At 44.0% G+C, this 16,172-nt stretch overlaps 1 pseudogene; it reads left to right on the top strand.

Annotated features, from left to right (window-relative positions):
• The first annotated feature begins 1,196 nt into the window (after positions 1-1,196).
• On the top strand, positions 1,197-2,645 carry LOC111022609 (patatin-like protein 2; annotated as a pseudogene).
• The last annotated feature ends 13,527 nt before the right edge of the window (positions 2,646-16,172 follow it).

Below are 16,172 nucleotides of genomic sequence, written 5' to 3'. Positions count from 1 at the left end.
ATATGAAAAATTAAAAGAAAAGAAGAGTAGAAAAAAATTATTGAATATAAAAAAAGTGCTCTTGATAAATTTGCTATTGAAAGTAAAAGTAATAAAATGATGAAATAATAGAAGAAATGATAGGTATAGACAAATCAAGAGATGAAAAAAATAGTAGATAATGATATAATTGTTGAAAATTAAGCATCTAATCATGGAAAAAAAACTAGAGAGAAAGTATAGAGAAAATGGATTTACAACGCTATGATTTCAGCTAAGGAAATTGCAAATGTTATGTAAATACAACCAATATTTCGTGAAAAAAAGGGGATTAAAAAAATTTGATAAGAATGTTGATATTGAAAAAACACGATCACCACAAGATTCTTTTATAATTGATTATTTTTGCTATATTATAGATTAAGCAATTTCTTCACTTCAAAATAGATTTGAACAATTTCACGTATATGAAATATCTTTAACTTCTTATTTGAAATGTAAATTTTAAAGTCATTAGATAATGATAATCTGAAAAGATATTGTATTAATCTTGAAAATACATTTAAAAGATGATACATTTTCTGATATTAGTGGTTTAGATTTATCTTTTGAATTAAAAATATTAAGAGAAATCTTGTAAAATGAAATCGACTATCCTATTAAAATTATTAAATTATATAAAAAAAAAGGTAAATGATTTTCCAAAGGCGTATATTGCTTATAGAATATTATTAACAATAACAATTATTTCCACTGAAAGAAGTTTTTCAAAATTAAAATTAATCGTATTTAAGGTCAACTATGTCACAGTAAAGATTAAATTGGTTGGTCATATTGTAAATTTAAATTATATATCAATAATTTAGATTATCAAAATTTAATATATAATTTTGCATCGAAAAGATTAAGAGAAATAAATTTTAAATCATATTTTATATATTAAGACCTCACAATCAAAGTTTTGCCCAAAGTCCCGTACCATCTCACCACGTGAAAAACTTAAAAATAAAATGAAGGGTGAGCATGTGGAGCGTGGAAAGTAGTTGATAATTATTTTACCTCCATGCAGGTTGAACAATGACTTTTACGTACTTCTCTTCATTCACAACTTGAGTTTCTTCACTTATAAAAACCCATTTTTCAGAAGTTTATCTTCCACAATATCAATTGCAAAACCAAACATATTCTTCTCTCTCCCTCTCCTTACAAATCAAAACATGACTGCTGAATTTAGGAAGGGTAAGATTGTATTGAATGTCGATGGTGGTGGCATTAGAGGCATTACTCCCGGAGCCAACAGTCTAAGTTTCAGGTAATAATTACCTTTGTTTATTACAACATGTGGGAGTAGAGATTCGAACTTCCGATCTTTTAATTGAAAATAAATATAAGTGAAAAGCATTTTTACCAAACATTTAATTAGTATTGCTTTTTTAAGTGCTCATGGAAATGAAAGTTCTTATTTTAGGAATTGGATGGCCCAGATGCAAGGACTGCAGATTACTTCGAGATAACTGCTGGAACAAGTACAGGTGGTGTGGTCACCGCAATGCTTACAACTCCCGACAAGAATAACTAACATTTATATGCTGCGAAAGATCTCACTCGCTTATATTTATAACATGCTCCAAAGATCTTCCAACAAAGGAAGTTAGTTTCTTTTTTCTCTCCCATTACTTAACTTTCCCAACCATGTTTATTATGCTTTCATTGACTAAAATTGGTGTTTTATGGTGCATATATAGTCATTTGTTAAGTTTAATGGTGAATTTATTTGGCAAGTTATGGCCCAAAGTACGATCACAAATACTTGAGGTCTCTGATAAATGGATTGTTGGCAGATCTGACACTCAAGCAAACATTAACCCACGTTGTTATTCCAATTTTTGACATCAAGCTTCTTCAACCTGTGATTTTCACCATAATCGATGTATGAAACTTTCACCTATTCAGTTAATGTTGGTATGAAACTTTCACCTATTCAGTTAATATTTTATTTGACATTGATGGTAAATAAATTTTTGCCCAATTGTACTAATAAGTAAAAGATCAGGCAAAATGGAACGAGTTGAAGAATCCAAGGTTGGCAGATGTTTGCATTAGTACTTCTGTAGCACCAACTTTCTTACCGGGTCATGAATTTCAAACTAAAGACTCCAAAAATAATACTTGTAATTTTGATATGATTGATTGTGGAGTTGCAGCCAATTACAATCCAATGAACTTCCCTTTAGTATTACAACATTTAGACTAAGTATATGTTTTAGACGATGCTTAATTATTAATATAATGTTTTGGTTTAAATTGATATATATTTAGACATTAGCTGCCATGACTCGTGTAACTAAAGAGATTTAGCACTTTGGGACGAGAAATGGAGTTTTTGAAGATCAAACCCATGGAAACGAAAAGGATGTTGGTCCTCTCTTTAGGGACTGGTGCAGCTAAGAATGATTTCAAATAAAGTGCAGCTAAGTCTTCAAAATGGGGTATGTTTGGTTGGATCTATGACGGATAGATCGTCGCCTATAGTTGACATCTTCAATTATGCGAGTTCTGATATGATCGACTATCATATCTCTATCATCTTCCAATCTACACATTGTGGAAAAAATTATCATCGTATTAGTATACTAAAAGTTCATCTAACAAACTCAAAGCTATAATACGTCCTATCACATTTTGAAAATATTACTGAGAAAAGTTACGATTGAGCCCTTAGGCTTGAAAGGCCAATTTTCCTTGCATGAATTTGTACTTTTTTTAACCCTTTTGGTATGAATAATTTGATTGTGTTTGCTCCAATATTTGAGTATAATAAGTTAAGGTGTAACTTTGAATCAAGATTGGTAAGTCAATATTTACGTCCTTTAACAAATTCAAGAAGTTATTTGTAAAAGTTGTTGAAAAATAAATAATCCATAAAAGATAAATAAATGAAATAAAACAAAAATACAAATGTTAATATATCATTTTATGGTACGTAAAAGAAATAGTTTAAAATTAACAATAAGTTACTGTTGATTTAGTTCAACCTAAATTTATTTTAAGTAAATCCTTGAATCAATCCAGGGTCGAATTTAGATCATGGCGTCGCACGTTTAGAAAAATGTATAACCGTTATACCGTTATTTTATTTCAAATTAACCTAATCCAAAGCACGTATGAATTCGTGTCCGTTGGGAATCTTTTATCCAATGAAACACAGTACTAGAGGTGAAAATTGAATAATTGAACCACCGACAATACGAGAAAAAGAAATGGAAAAGGACAATACTAAATTTGTAGTTTGACAGTTCTATTTATTTGTTAATATATTAATTTTAATTAAGTTCAATAAAGGATAATCAATAATATTTCTTGGATGACTAATTCAAAACCTAAGAGAAAGTAGATGAAGCATAGTTGGATCAGTTAAAATACTTGTCACCCATTTTCATGTGTGGTTTGGATTGGGTTGAGTTCAAATAAATGAAAACAACCCTATTCAAATCACCTATGAATTAGGATGGTTGTCCTCTTGATTAATCCAACCAGTGACTTCTATTTTTCTATCGTAGTCCAACAGGTTTCTATTAATGAAGTTGTTTTTATTCATAAAAGAAAAAGACACATATCTCCGACTAAAATGATCGTGAGTTGAAATCTCCACTATCACATTAATTATCAATTAGGCACCAAACTCTAGGGTGAAAAAAGTAACTAAAAAAAAGCTCGGGAAAAAGAAGTAATTAGGTATACTCTCTTTTTTGATAAAAAAAAATACAAATTTTATCGCTAAATTTGGTACTTTGAGTTATTAAAACTGTAATAATTTTATCTCCCAATTAAAACATTCAGTTTCATAGATTTAGGCCTGATCATCAGTCGGTTTTTGGTGTTAACTATTTCATGACATGTGTTTGTATCATAGTGTGGACAAATATTGCAAAACTAGGGTCTTGAGTGTCTCCCTTTAGGGATGAGAATCTCAAAGGATGGAGTGGCACAAGTGTATCAATATTACGCCTGTTCCTTTGGTTGAATGTTACGACATAGACACTGTTTATGCAAAGATGTGCACAACAGTGTGTTCCTGGTTGTAGCTCGAACCCGGCCTCCGGACCGACCTGAACACTTGGACGGACCTGCACAAAAAGGTGAGCACTCCGACGATCAAGTCAGTATAGGTCGGATTCCAAGTCTAGTTCGAAGCCAGAAATCATCGTACCTGATCGGGGAGTGAGGTCCCCTACTTATAGGTGGTGGTCCCGCTAATCTAGCGACTGTTACATTCGGTAATCTTGGGACCGTCGGTTACATCCGGTAATCTCGGGACCGACGGTTACGCCCGATAATCACGCCGCAGACAGTTGCGCATCTCGGCCCATACCGAGCTCCCCGGTGGGTCGGACCTGGGCCAGGCTCACCTCGGCCCTCACACTTGGCATTTGTCGGCGTTGGTGGCGGCCATCTCGGCCTTCCGAGCTGGGCATGATTCATGAGTCATCTTGGAGCACCAATAGAGGTCTTCCACGTGTCCAGAGTATTCCCTTCCCCAAACATTGGCCCCCTCTATGTCTGGTCCGATCTCGACCTGGCAGAGAAGTTCATTCGACTTGCTTTGGACACGTGGCGACTTCCTATTCGTGGGAAAATACAACCGTCGCGGAAGATTTATCGTCGGAATATTCAAATATTCCGACGCTTCGGATCTCAGAGAGGATCCCAGCCGCTCGTTGATTACACGTGTACGGTGGGGAAATTCTTCCGACGGGCTATAAATGCCCCCAATCCTTCAGATCATACCTTACATTCTTTGAATTCTTGGAGTTCGACCTGAAGGCAGCTCGAACCCTTGGTAGGTCGGTCTCTTCCCTCTCTCTTTCGAACATAATTGCCATGTCGTCCTCTATTAGCAGTAACCTAGGATCCGATTTAGCTCGTAGGTTAGAGTCCGAGCTCGAGGAGATAGAAAACTTTAGAATCTCCGATGACGGGGAGGATAGCGACGCCTCCACTTCAGGTCAGGGTTTGGAATACCCTTCTAGGATACCTGAGCACTACCTTGGATCCCTTCGTAGGGGGTTCGCTATCCCTGAGAACATCCTCCTCAGGCTTCCGGAGGAGGGGGAGAGAGCTGACCATCCTCCAGAGGGATGGGTCACTCTCTACTTCAAAATGTTTGAGTACGGCCTCAGACTTCCCCTTCACCCTTTTGTCCAAGAATTTCTCTTCCGGACTGGGTTGGCTCCGGCTCAAGTGGCCCCCAATGGGTGGGGTGTCATTTTCGCTTTGGCCATCCCCTTTTGGCTTCGAGCTCGGGATAGTGAGGAGGCCGAGCTGTTGGACGTAGACCAGCTCCTCGCGTGCTTCGAGGCGAAAAAAATAGCTAAGAAGCCTGGTCGGTTCTATATGTGCGCAAGGAAAGGCGCAGGCGGTATAGTTAAGGGGCCGACCTCCATGATGGGATGGGTGAGGAAGTGGTTCTACGCTTCGGGGGACTGGCTCGCAAAGGACGAGTCAGGTCGTTCCTTCTTTGACGTCCCCACTAGGTTTGGGAACCTAGGTACGGAGTAGTTCTTACTTTTCGTAATTTTCTTCTGTCATTCAGGTCTAACTCGGATTTTGTCTTCGTGCAGTTTCAATCCGACCAGTCCCCGAGCTTACGCAGGCCTCCTTCGATACTCTGAAATACTACAAGGAGCGCTTTCCGAGGGGTAGGAAGGTCGGAACCCTGGTGACTGACGAACTGCTGCTTGAGTCCGGGCTGCTAGATTACAACTCTGCAGTTCGTCCCATCGAATCCTCAAGGCCGAACTCTGAACTTGGTATGCCGAACTTGCCTTCCCCCTTTTTCCTCTAACCTTGTGTTGACCCTTGTTTTTATCTTGTAGCCATGGTTTGCGGATTTGCAAGCGGCGTGAAGCACAAGTCTAAGGGCCGAGCCCATGCTCTTGAGGCTGCCCAGAATTCGAAACCTCCCACCCCTGCCGTGGTAGGGCCTGCCTCGGAAGATCCAGCCCCGGTGATCGAGCTGGAGTCTTCTGGGGGTCCCTCGAGGGAGAAGCGCCCCAGGGATCAGACCGAGGCGGTGGACGCCCAGACCGAGGCGACGGACGCCCCGCCTTTGGGCGAGGAGGCGAGGGAGGAAGCCCCTCTAAAGCGAAGAAGGAAGAAAAAGAAGGCGATCTCTCCCTCGGAGGTCGGAGCTTGCAGGGTCTTGCCTGCAGGTTTCGGTGATCGGGTGGACGATCCTGCGGCCAGGATGGGCGGGACGTCCGACGTGATGGCGCGGTTCAGAATTGAGCCGTCAAGTTTCGGGGTGAGGGACCAGGTGACCCGCATCTCAGCTGCGAGTTTGGACCGCTGCCTAAGGAGACGTCCAAATTTGTGAGCGCCCCTGGGTCCGTTCTGCAGAGGACCATCGACTACGCCGCCGAGGTAAGACTAGTGCCCCATTTTTGCTTGATTTCGCCCAACAGGTAGTTCGATCTAACTTTTTCCTTGTACCATTTCTCAGGTGTTCGTTGCTTCCATTCAATCGGCTCTGGTTGTAAAGGCCGAGCTGGATGGGAGGGAAGCTTTGGCAGCGAGGGAGAAAGAGGAGTTCTCCGCTGCCTTGGAGGCTGCTTCCTCCACCATGAAGGATGAGCTGCTGAAGGCTCACTCCGAGGTGGAGACTTTGAAGGCCGAGGTGGAGTCTCAGGCCGAGCTGCTGAAGAAGGAGGAGGACAGGCGCAAGGCTCAACTCCGAGCTGCCCACGCTATCACCAGAGGCTTGGAGAGGGAGAAGTTCCAGCTCCTGAAGGAGAAGGACGACATGCTCCAGGCGCTCGAAGCGAAGGATAAGGAGTTGGAGCATGCGACTGCCGAGTTGGAGACGGCGAAGGAGCGCCTCAGCAATGGAGTCCTGCTGGAGGAATCGTTTAGGCAACATCTTGACTTCGATGGATTTGCCAAAGACTTTTCTGACGCGGGCTTCAAGTTCCTCATGAAGGGCATTGCTTCCGACATGCCTGACCTTCAGATCGATTTCAGTGGTCTGAAAAGAAGGTATGCCGAGAAGTGGGCGTCTGGGCCTGGCGGCACCCCTGGCCCCCAAGCGTTGGTGGATCAGTATGTCAGGGATCTGGACTCTGACTACTCCGATCCCGAAGAGGACCAGGTCGACTCCACTCAGGAGGGCGCTCCCCCAGCAGGCTCTTAGGCGACCACCCTTCACGAGGCTTTTCGCTGTTCTCCCTCCCTTTTCTTTTTGTTTGTAAGTGCCAGGGCAGAGCTGCAAGGTGTATAATCCTTGGCTCTGCTCTTCATTCAATAAAGAAACTCCCATTTGCTTCTACTTTGTTGTTAGCGACCTCTTTTCTTTGCTTTTCCTTTGAACTGCAGCTAATGTCACCTCGCACCTCTTTACTTTTGAGGTCGCGCCTTTAATTAAAATAATTTGAAAGTTTGAGTTTGAATCTCTTAATGTTTAACACATTGCACCAACTTTGGATTTTTAACATTTCACCCTTAACTTAAAAAGGTAAAAAGGCTAAAATCCGTAGCTATTCTTCATATCGTTCCTCGTATCCTTAGGCTTCGAAGGATTGAATTTGAACTAACTGCTGGAATGCGATCGCGTGGGAGTCCGTGGCCCCCATTTAATTTCTGGTCGAACTCGGAAGCATGAAATTAAATCATCACATTTATTCCGATCATAATGCTTTTGGAACAGTCGTTACAAATTCATTGAAAACCCTTTTGGCATTTCAAGGATAATAACGCTTCAGGTGTTCCGCGTTCCACGGGTGCGCGAGGACATCTCCTTTCAGATCGGCCAATACGTACGTCCCAGGTCGGACTATGCCCTTGATCTCAAATGGGCCTTCCCAGGCCGGATCAAGGGCACCCACATGCGTTTGGACCTCCTTAAGACCAGATGTCCGACCTGAAAGGCCCGAGGTCGAACGCGGGCATTGTAATGTCTGGCCATTCTGCCCTGATATTCCGCCAGGCGTAGCTGGGCCATTGCTCTTCTTTCTTCCAACAAGTCGAGGTTGAGGAGCAGCTCTTCCTCATTTGTCGAAGGCTCGTAATGCTCTACTCTGTCAGATGGCATGCCGATCTCAACCGGGACTACAGCTTCGGAGCCAAAGGCCAGGGAGAACGGGGTCTCACCCGTCGACCCCCGTTGGGTGGTCCGGTACGACCATAGAACTTCTGGTAGCTCCTCGGCCCACCTGCCTTTCTTGGAGTCCGGTCTAAGTTTGATGCCTCGCTTGATGATCTTGTCGACCGCCTCCACCTACCCATTTGCTTGCGGATGTGCGGGGGACGAGCTGAGATGACTTATGCCAAGTTTGCTGCAAAAGTCTTTGAACTTGGCGTTGTCAAACTGCTTCCCATTGTCTGTCACTATGGCCTATGGTATACCACAGCGACATATGATATTCGTCCATACGAAGGACGTGACCCTGGATTCCATTATGTGGGAGAGCGCTTCGGCCTCGGCCCACTTGGTGAAGTAATCCACAGCAACCACAGCGAACTAGGTCTGGCCCTTGCCCAAAGGGAAAGGACCAATGATATCTACCCCCCACTGCGCGAATGGCCACGGGGCCGAGATGGGGGTGAGCAGCTCGGGAGGTTGGTGGATTATGGTTCCGTAGCGTTGGCAATTGTCGCAAGTTCTAACGAACTTCTTGGCGTCCTGGCTGAGGGTCGGCCAATAATATCCTTGTCGGATCACTTTGGCTGACAGCGACCGGGCGCCTGAGTGATTGCCGCACACTTCTTCGTGGATCTCTCTGAGGACGTACAGGCCCTCTTCAGGGGTTAGGCATCTCAACAGAGGCAGGGAAAAGCCACGTCGGTACAATGCCCCATCTCGGACCACGAACCGAGCTGCCCGCCTTGCCAACTTTCTGCGCTCCTTGGGGTCTTGTGGTGAGTCGCCCCTAATGAAGTCCGCGATCGGGTCCATCCATGAGGGTTCTGGAGCGCCGATCTCCATCAGATCTAGCTCTAAGATCGAGGGATTATCTAGGATCTCGACGGGGACCAACCTGGCCAGGTCGGTCTCGTACGCCGATGCTAACTTGGCCAAGGCGTCAGCATTAGAATTTTCTGCCCGCGGAATCCGGCTTACTTCGTAAGTTCGAAACTGGGCGAGGTATGACCTGACCTTGCCCAAATACTTCTCCATTCAGGTGTCTTTGGCTTCGTATTCGTCCTTGATCTGGCTCACAACCAGTTGGGAGTCCCTGAAGACCTTAACACAAGAGGCCCCCAATGCTTGAGCGACTCGCAGGCCGGCAATAAATGCTTCATACTCAGCCTCGTTGTTAGAAGTCCGGAAGCTGAATCGGAAGGCATACTCAAATTGTTCACCCCCTGGTCCGAGCAAGAGGACCCCGGCTCCGCACCCCTTTTCATTGGAGGATCCATCGACATAGACTGTCCAAGGCAGGTCGGACCCGCTCAGCTCGGAAGGTGGTGTGAGCTCGGCTATGAAATCTGCCGCTGCTTGTCCTTTCAACGCAGTTCTGGGTTCGAACTGGATGTCGTACTCACTTAGCTCTATTGCCCACTTCATTAGGCGTCCGGAAGCTTCCGGCTTGTGGAAGATACTTTTAAGGGGCAAGTTAGTGAGCACCACCACCGTATGGGCTTGGAAGTATGGTCTAAGTCGTCGGGCCGAGGTGACCAAAGCGAGAGCCAACTTCTCCATCTGAGGGTATCTAGTCTCGGCTTCGGTCATAGCCTTGCTTGTGTAGTAGACCGGGTTTTGCCGCGCTTCCTCTTGCCTGATTAGGGCCGAGCTGACGGCACTGTCGGACACTGCTAGGTACAATTGGAGCTTGTCCCCCGGCATAGGCTTGGCAAGCAAGGGTGCCGAACAGAGGTAGTTCTTCAATTGCTGAAACGCTTGCTCGCACTCCGCCGTCCATTCAAACGGCCCTTTCTTTCGTAAGACCTTGAAGAAAGGGAGGCACTTGTCCGTCGACCTTGAAACAAACCGGTTCAGGGCCGCAATCCTGCCATTGAGGCACTGAAGCTGTTTCAGCGTTTTAGATGCCTCCATCTCGATCACGGCTTTAATCTTTTCGGGGTTGGCCTCGATTCCCCGGTTGTTTACCATGAAGCCAAGGAATTTTCCCGAGGAGACTCCAAAGGCACACTTAGCAGGGTTGAGCTTCATTTGATATGCCCTCAGAACCTCGAAGGCTTCGGCCAGGTCGGAGAGATGCGACTTAGACTGCTTGCTCTTGACAAGCATGTCGTCCACATACACTTCCATATTCCGGCCGATCTGCTTGGCGAACATTTTGTTCACCATTCTCTGGTAGGTCGCTCCTGCGTTCTTTAACCCGAAGCGCATGATCTTGTAGCAGTACAGACCTTGGTCTGTTATGAAAGCGGTATGACCTTCATCTGGGACATGCATCTTGATTTGGTTGTACCCAGAGTAGGCGTCCATGAAAGTGAGAAGTTCGTGCCCGGCTGTGGCGTCCACGAGCTGATCAATCCTCGGCAGTGGGAAGCAATCTTTCGGGCATGCCTTATTTAAGTTCGTAAAATCTACGCACATTCTCCATTTGCCGTTAGATTTTTTAACTAATACAACATTGGAGAGCCACTCGGGATACGAAATTTCTCTTATGTATTCAGCTTTCAAAAGTTTGTTAACTTCCTCAACAATTACATCACTCCTCTCCTTGTTTATAGGTCTTCTCTTTTGTTTCACAGGTCGGAATGATGGATCTATGCTGAGGCGATGCGTCATAATTCGCGGGTCAATGCCAGGCATGTCCTCATGGGACCACGCAAAGACGTCCGAGTTGGATCTGAGGAAGTGGATTAGCTTCTCTCTGTCGGTGGCCCCCAGCTTGGTTCCTATGCTTACCTGCTTCTCGGGACTAAGCAGAGGAACAAGCTCGAGCTCCTCAGTGGGTGCGGCAAACTCCTTCCTCGGCAGGTCGGCCTCGAACTCGAGCGTTCCCATCCCTGAGAGTTTCGAGGGCGCAGACCGATGGGCCTTTGAGTGCGGCGGCATAGCACTCCCTCGAAGCGGTCTGTTCTCCTCGGACTGTGCCCACGCCATTGGGGGTGGGATACTTCAAAATTTGATGAAGTGTTGAGGGAATGGCCCGAAATGAGTGGATGATGGGTCTCCCAAAGATGGCATTATAGGCCGATCTACCGTCAACTACCATGAACTCGGCCATTTGAGTGACCCGAGTTTGGTCCTGCCCCAGCGCGACCGGCAAGTCGATGCAACCCTCTGGAATGACCGATTCTCCAGAGAACCCAACCAGCGGCGTCGGGCTTCTCTTCAATTGCGACCTCGTCCAGCCCAAGGCGAGGTAGGTCGGTAAGGACAAGATGTTAGCGGATGCGCCCCCGTCTACCAGCACTCTCCTAACCACCACATCATCAATCAAGGGAGCAATCACAAGGGCATCATTGTGCGGCAGGTGGACCTCCTCCAAGTCTGCTCCGTCGAAGGTGATTGGGCAGGTCGGCCCCTGCTCCCCGACGATGCACACCTCGCGCCTGGCTGCACGGGCTAACTCCTTTCTTTTTTGTCCGGATTGACCCCCGCTTGGCTCTCCAAAAATGGTATTGATGACCGCAGGTCGGTCGGTGCGCCGGGGTGGCATCCTTGAACGCTTTCGCTCTTCCTTTTTCTCTGCTGAGCTGGTCCCGGGCTTTCCCACAAACTTCTTGAAGTAGCCGTCTTGAATTAGATCCTCAATTTGGCGCTTCAATTCCCAGCAGTCCGACGTGTTGTGGCCGTGCTCCCGATGGAAGCGGCAATACTTGTCCTTGCTGCGCCTCTCCGGGGCTCCCCGAAGTTTCTCCGGACGCTTGAGTAGTTTTTCCATTCCAGAATCCTCGATGTTCGTTAGGATCTCAGAAATTGGAATCGTGGTTGGGGTGAAGCGCTCGTAAGGTCGGCTCCTGGTAGGTCCGTTCTCCGCCCTTCGATACTCAGCTCGGCCGCTGGAAAAGGATCCCTTGTCTTTGGACTTGGGATCTGCCCTTTCATCTTTTCCACTTCTGCCCCGGCCGATCTTTCGTTCAGGTCGGCCGGTTTTGGTTCGGAGGAGCTCCTGTCCATCGATGACTTTCTTTGCCTTCTGGAGCACCTCGGCGAAGGTGGCCGGGGCCTCCTCTCCAAGTTTCATTGTGAGGGCTTCGTCGGCTAGACCGGTGAGGAAATAACACATGGCCGAGTCATCGGAGCAGTGTGCAACCTTCAACTGCTCCTCCTGGAATCTAGTGACATACTCCCGCAGCGTCTCACCCTCCTTTTGCCTAATGGTGGCGAGATGGGTCGCTGTCTTTTTGTCATAGTGCCGAGAAGAGAACTGGGCGAGGAACTCCCTTCTCAGTTGAGAGTAGGTCGAGATCGACCTGGCTAGCAGTCTCCGGTACCACAATCGCGCGCTGCCAGTAAGCGCGATCTGAAAGACGCGGCATTTGATGGCGTCTGATGCCGCTTGGAAGTCCATGAGGCCTTCAAAGACCTCAACATAGTCCTTGGGGTCCTTCGTCCCGTCATAAGGCTTCACGATAGGAGCTTTGAACTTCAGAGGGATTGGTGCTTCCAAGACGTCCGAGGTGAAAGGCGATTCTCTCAAGTCGCCATCGTTCAGTGAATCGTCTTTCTGCTCACATTTGGCCTTTAAGGCCTCCACCTGAGCATCGAGCTCCCCCCTTAGCTGGTCGAACTCCTCTCTTGTGATTAGCCCTGCGGGATTGTGAGAGGATTCAGCCTGCTGGTTGGAGCTCCTGTGGGAGCAGGATGGTGACTGCCCTTTTCGGAGAGATGAGCCTCTCTTTCTGTTGAGATGCTCGCGGAGGTCTCCCCTCTGGCGAGTGTACCCCTCACTCTCGTTGTCTTCGGGACGTTCCTCCTCGGCTGGGCCGAGGTGGGAACCCATTTGCTCGCATACGTCCATGCGCGTCGCTCGATTTTCAGATCGGGACCCTGTGCCTGCAGCTAGCACCATTTCGTTATACATTGCCTCCATGGAGCGCATTTGTGTGCGCATTGCCTCCATCTCTCTCTGGAGCGCATCAAAGTTCTCGCTTGTTGGAGCCGGGGCTGGACCCCGGGCGCCCTTCTTAGAGGTCCCACCTCGGCCACGGGTGGCCTTGGACGTCCTCGGGTGTGCAAGCGGTAGGGCAGGCGCGGTGATTCGTGCAGACCTGCGGAGGGGTTCCGCTGCTAGGCCGTCGTGACCTTGCCCCTCTACCACCGCTGCTCCGACCTCCCTCTGGTGGGCATCGCTGGCAGCTAGAGTCCTTCGATCCGTCGTATTGGTCGAATTCGCTGGTTGAACCATGTTCGCTCGCGTGTTGGTTTAAAGGAATTGGGATGACTTAGATTGTCAGTCGTTCCCACAGACGGCGCCAAATGTTTATGCAAAGATGTGCACAACAGTGTGTTCCTGGTTGTAGCTCGAACCCGGCCTCCGGACCGACCTGAACACTTGGGCGGACCTGCACAAAAAGGTGAGCACTTCGACGATCAAGTCAGTATAGGTCGGATTCCAAGTCTAGTTCGAAGCCAGAAATCATCGTACCTGATCGGGGAGTGAGGTCCCCTACTTATGGGTGGTGGTCCCGCTAATCTAGCGACTGTTACATTCGGTAATCTCGGGACCGTCGGTTACATCCGGTAATCTCGGGACCGACGGTTACGCCCGATAATCACGCCGCAGACAGTTGCGCATCTCGGCCCATACCGAGCTCCCCGGTGGGTCGGACCTGGGCCAGGCTCACCTCGGCCCTCACACTTGGCATTTGTCGGCGTTGGTGGCGGCCATCTCGGCCTTCCGAGCTGGGCATGATTCATGAGTCATCTTGGAGCACCAATAGGGGTCTTCCACGTGTCCAGAGTATTCCCTTCCCCAAACAGACACGATGTTCAATATGGTATGTTCAAGCGATTCTGGCACAAACGAGTGAGTCATTGTGCCATGGTAGTATCTTAATGGATGAATGTTGGAAAGGTTGCGATTACAAAGACCAACTCATGGATTAGTTCTCAATAAACGTGTTAGAGCAAGCAACAAAATATGAAACCCCAATGCTCAGGGTGGTATTGTGAAGCATGGGGCTCGATTCTGAAATCCCAATTTAACTGACAATCTTCTAATAAAATTTAACAAATGGTATAAAATTGAAGTAAGTTTAGGGTTTTAATTTTTTCAAAATAATTAAACAGAAAATTTAGAATAGCCAAATCTAACAGAAAAATACTCGACCCAGAAGAATTATTAAGGGCTCGTTTGGTAACAGTCTCATTTCTTGTTTCCTGTTTCTTATTTCTAATTTTTTTTAAATTAGAAACAGGAATATGTTTGGTAATAATTTTAATTTCTTGTTTCTTGAAAAAAAGAAACAGAAACAAAAATATGTTTGATAATTATTTCCTGTTTCTTGTTTCTAATTTTTTTTTTACAACAACTTGTAGGAGTGGAATTCGAACCTACTACAATCTATTGACCAAAATTTATATCTTACTCAGGTTAGCTAGTTTTTATTTTTAGTTAAATAAAATTTAGAAAATATAATATAAAAATATATAACATAGATTCGAACAATAATATTTATTAAAGAAAATATAATTTAGAATATAAATTTATTTGATATAAACGTTATTAGCTTAAATAAAGAATAACGTTTCAAAATATTTTTAATTTAAAAAATAGAAATTTTTTTATTTAATAAAATATAATAACTTTTAATTAAGAATAAATTATCAAAATATTTTAAGTTACAAATATAATACAAAAATAAAAAAACAAATTTATAGTTTATTAAAAAATATAATTTACAATATAAACTAATATAAAAGTATAAATTGTACAAAAAAAAAGATATAAAAGTATAAATTATTAGTTTAAATAAAGAATAAAATTTTATTTTTAATTTAAAAAATTGGAATTTTTTTTGTTAAGAAAGTACAATAGTTTTAAATCAAAATAAAATTTGAAAACATTTTAAATTAAAAAAATATATAATATCAAAAAAGAGACAAAAAAATGTATTTTGCATACGACTATGTTCAAACCTTTAAACTTGTGTTTAATTTAAGCTATCTGCACCACCAGGAGATTGATGACTTTATGAAAAGAAGTGACAAATATACTATTTAATCTCAGATAGCGTTGAAACAAAATAAAGAAATAAAAACAACAAAAACGAAACTACTTTTCATAATTTCTAAAAATTGGTCTCTTTCTTAAAACGTTTCTCAAAATTTAGAAACGAGAAACGTGATTGGTTACTAAAGATGTCTGAAAATATGAGAAACAGGAACAAGAAACATGGAACGGGAACGTTATCAAACGAGGCTTAAACTATTCAAATCAAAAAATCAAAAAAATTCAAAACACTCAACACTTAAACGGAAGCTTACAAAACAAGAAAAAAGGATTAGCAATTGATATGATTTACCTTTGAACTCCGATACTATTTATTTGTATAATAACACCAATAACACTACTTCTTTATCTAACAATAATATTAAATCAAAATCCAAAAACTCCACTAAGCAATGTAGAAAATTAAATCAAACCAAAATTTATAGACATTCGACCAATAAGATCTACCTCGATTATACAAGGTGAAAACAAACTTTTATTATTTTCACTGAAAAACATCCATTATGCAACCTCAAACCTCATATAGCAAAAATGTATTTTTCCTTTAATTTACTATAGTTTTGGAATTTTTTATTCAATTTACAATTTTTTAATTATTATTACTTTACAAGCTACCTATTTACATTCAGTCTATCAAACTCCTATAGAAAATATTATTAAATTGTACGAACAAAACTTCCTGATGCATGAAATTTATTTTATTAATATATTTGTACACGTGTGCTTGCCTTTACTTCCTATCTTTACCTACCTGCCTTGAACTAGTGCACTTGCGTATACATTTTCCTGTTCGAGACAAAAGATAGCTTGAACTAGCATCAGATGCTGCTACTTGACTTATATATACTATATGACACGTGGGGTCAGCTCTATCAATTAACAAAAAAAAGAACTTTTTTTTATTTCTTTTTCCTTAAGTTTGTCGGATTATAATGTCGTCATATCTATGTGTCAAAATAAAAAATATATTAACAAAACAATAATTAACTAGACATGAGTTATTTTTATTAAAAAGTTTTAAAAGATTAAATCGAAAGATTCTGG

The sequence above is a fragment of the Momordica charantia genome, assembly GCF_013281855.1.
Source record: "Momordica charantia cultivar OHB3-1 chromosome 2 unlocalized genomic scaffold, Mcharantia_2.0 BLBB01000002.1, whole genome shotgun sequence".
NCBI classification, from domain to species: domain Eukaryota; kingdom Viridiplantae; phylum Streptophyta; class Magnoliopsida; order Cucurbitales; family Cucurbitaceae; genus Momordica; species Momordica charantia.
Note: the sequence above shows the minus strand (reverse complement) of the source record. Positions and strands in the feature narration are given on the sequence as shown.